A 3960-nucleotide genomic window follows, 5' to 3' on the forward strand; every position below is an offset into this window, starting at 1 on the left:
AGTGAAGTAGTAGATGTTGGATAAGGTATAAAGATGTCCTTAGGCTTTATTAGACCGTCAAATGCTTTTGTAACGGTGACATGAATAACTCTCTTGACCTCAAGTAAAGTGGTACCATTTAGACTTGCCATCAAGATGTCATAAATGTTATAAGGCCAGAGTGACGACAGCTTGAGTACAGCACTAAGGTGATTTAGCTTTTAGTTTCCTGATGGACAGACAGCCGACCAAAACCAACCACATATGACAGTTTAATGTAATGTTAAAACATAAAACTAAACACTTTCTTTAAGTCTGATAATGTCAAGTTGTCATAACAAAAAACATCTCAAACAATGTTAATTTTGCATTTGACCAAATCAAATTTAATAACAGCATAAACATTGATATTGACATGGTTATGCCCATGTTGTCATTACATGTCATTATGAAGACCCCTTCAAATAAATTGTTACTAACTATAGTTTTTGTCTTGCCTGCTCCACACTACTGTCAAATTGTGTTTACCGAAGTTATTTATGGAAATTTGAAACTGTTTCAGTGGACACATCAATCATGTGCAGTAACAAGCTGGAAACAATGAGCAGAATTTAATTACTTTTCATTTCAGGATCCAGGAATCAGGACTCCTCTTCAACGGGAAAACAGTGTAGGTTATGTTTCAGAATCATATATACCCAACATTGTCAACATGTCACCACAGTTTTAGCGTGAAGGCAGGTGATTCAGGCCAGGTGTAATTCCTAGCTGCTCTGTCCTCTCCTGTTAATTAGATAATGCTTCACTTCTGCTGGCATCACACACTTGATGAACGCAGTCCTGGGAGATTACTTCTCCAGAGCAGCCGACAGGCTGGATTACCTAGACAAATTAATGGCTCTATAATTTGATTTTCCCGGGATTGCAATGCCTAAGCGACTCCAGCAGAGAGGAACGGTCTGAATCAGCCCTGCTGCGTGGTGACATTAGCTAATCACATCTGCATGCTAAAGAGACCGCTGGGCCAAGGGGAAACAAAAGGCTCCACAGAGGTAGGAAATGGGAGCGATTTTCTCCAGGAAGTGATCTGTAGGGAGAACCAGCACGGTTCTTGGCTCAGAGGGACGACTCTGGGTTCATCTGAACGAGGTCAACACTCGAGGATGCGAGAGGCGAAGAAAGAGGTAAATCTGTGGTAAATGGAAGCAGCACAGTGCACTATGGGTGGCCATTTGTCGCTGTCAGGAGGTCCCGTTGTGCCTGAGATCAACTTACAAACATTTGTCAAGTGTTTGTGGTGTTAACCCTCAACTCCATTAGAAGGCCACAAGTGTGCACACAATGCTGAACACACACAAGCAAGCTTCATCATCAGCATCATCATCAACATCAGCTCAGCTGACACCTTCTCTCTGCCCTGTCGAGCCGAATTCAAGTTGTTCTCCTTACTTCACAGACACACGATCCACAGCATGAGTGCATCAGTTTCCCAAAATAAAGCTCTGCCTTCACAAAATAGAAGCCTTTTACAGTGTAAACCTCTTACAGTGTCTGCCATCTGTCCAGGTCAAATTGATCACGGGAGTATTATGGGAATAAAGTAAAAAAAATAAATAAAAAAAATAGAATTACTCTAGTTTTAATGTTTTCTACAGTGTCATGTATGAAAAGACCCAACACCGAAAACGAACAATGAAAGTGGACTACTGGATTACTATAGGCAAATTATTTAAACCACATTTCTACAGGAGTGATTGTGCCTCAAGCTTTGGATCCATAGCAGTTAATCACTGCAATGACAAAAAAGATGGACCAACTTCAAAAACACAACACAACTGGTTTAAGTCAGAGGTTTGATTTTGAGAAAATTTGAGCCAAATCAACTTAAAAGTTTCTAATTATCCAACTTAAGTTAGCAAGTTAGATGAACACAATTTCTAATTTCTTATTTCTTTAAGTTAGATGTAGTTAATAAATTGATTTCTTTCAAATCAACATTTTGCACTAATGAAACTTAAATGAAAGCAAAGCCAACTTTAATGTTTCAGATTTTACAACTCCATTATTTGCTTTCACCAAAAGCAACAACCTAGGCCTAATAGTGTGGCTTCAGGGAAAATATTTTTTATGGTAACTTCAATGTGTAATTTTAGTTTTTCAAATATAAACAATATAACTGCTAATGTTAGCATGACTTAACAGTAGCTTGACTGAACGATAGCTGGTTTGGCTCTGTGAGTTTATAACATAATTTAACAGTTTAAGGTGGATAAATTTATACCTAAGATAAAACATACTTTGAGAAACCTAACTGATGTGCTTTCACTGAGATAATAGCAGGTTAAAGGAACGTGGTGTAATTTCAAGATGTTATAATCCACAAAAGTAGACTGCCATCACTGAAGCAAAAAGAGAAATTTAAAGAATTACAGGAACTTTCATATTTTGTTGAATTTAGAGTCCCCTCTGGACAAAAGCAGTAGTTTTCCCAATATAATAACCACAAAATATTACATATAAAAAACAACATTATCTTAATGAAATTCCCCCAGTTTCTTTTTAACTGGCTGATGTACGACTCACTGTAACTTTGTCTGAGAAAATATTAACACAGACTGGTTTCATCTGAATTCACAGAGAATCTGAATCAGTGGCAAGCATTAAGAACAATTTGTTTTTATTTTCTTGCTTGCATTTGTAGGTCATATAGAGGAGTCAGTATTAAATCGAGACTGTTTCTTGATGAAGCTTTAACCATTACCGAAATACACTTTTTACAATGTGTACATGGATCAGTATAAGTGTTTTCCACTGTTTATGCACTTTGTATGACCCACACTGTTGCTAGAAACAATGGCCTTACAAAGACCTTATGTTGTGTTTTGCTGGTTCACAGTGCTAATAAAAGTTGTAATGGCAGCTCTACCACTCGCACAAGTCCCAATGGCATGTAATTAAACTGTCTCATCAGGGAATCCGAGGCCTAATGAGCGTCTCACATTTCAACAAGTAAACTGCTGCTGCGGAACAGTTGTGGGCTCAGGCAACCGTTCCCAATCCATTCTCGGGGGTAATTCTCTCTGAATGAAAGTTTTGCAATTTACTTGCAAATAATTTGGCTCCTCCAAAGCCCGATTCATTTCTTTGTATGTGTGCGCTCTGTATGACTGATAGCCGGGCTCTGAGTGAGTGACGCTGAGTGACAGCCAATCAGGGAGGCAGCCCTGCCCGTCCAGGAACTCCCATCTGTGCTGACAGTGCAGATTCGATCGGCTCCTGCATGGGGTTGGTTTGCACGCCACCCACGTACCAGTGCACTCAGAGACGATGGCATATCAACACCTAAAACGGGCTAGCCTTGCAAAATGTTTGTGTTTCTTATGTAACAACAACAGTATCTTGTGTAAGCATTTAGTATGGCCATTCTCACTGAAGTGTGCAAAAAGCTTTAATCCCCATGGCAACAGAAATGATTTGGAAGCATGAGGCTATATTCATCTCTGTGAACATGGTGCTGTAAGTGTTATTATGCAAGCATCAAATTTCAGCTTCATACAGGCACCGGCCCATCAGGGGCGGGATTCCAAAATTCATGTGGCTGCTCTTTGTTCTTCTTCAGCTCATGTGTATTCATGGATAATTAAATGCAAATAACTTCTTTTTAGTGACATCCTTCATCCATACAAACTACACATTAAAGATGGCTTATCATTAGCAGCATTATCTTCTCTCTAAATCATTAGTGTCGTGTGGCTCTATGATAACAGTTTACACATGTATTCTGAGTTTAAAGGGGTAGTCTGGATTATTTGAAGTGTGGTTGTATGAGGTACTCAATACTCAGTATATAAGATGCAGCGGATGTCGGTCTGCCCTTAGTTTGGAGAAGCAGAAAGGAGCACCAGCATGGTCAGCAATGAAAGCTATTACAGCCACTTAAATAAAAAAAAAAAATCAGTATCAGGTTAAGGGTGGGTTCAC

This window comes from Lutjanus erythropterus, chromosome 15 (genome assembly GCF_056507025.1).
Source record: "Lutjanus erythropterus isolate fLutEry1 chromosome 15, fLutEry1.hap2, whole genome shotgun sequence".
Taxonomy (NCBI): Eukaryota; Metazoa; Chordata; class Actinopteri; order Lutjaniformes; family Lutjanidae; genus Lutjanus; species Lutjanus erythropterus.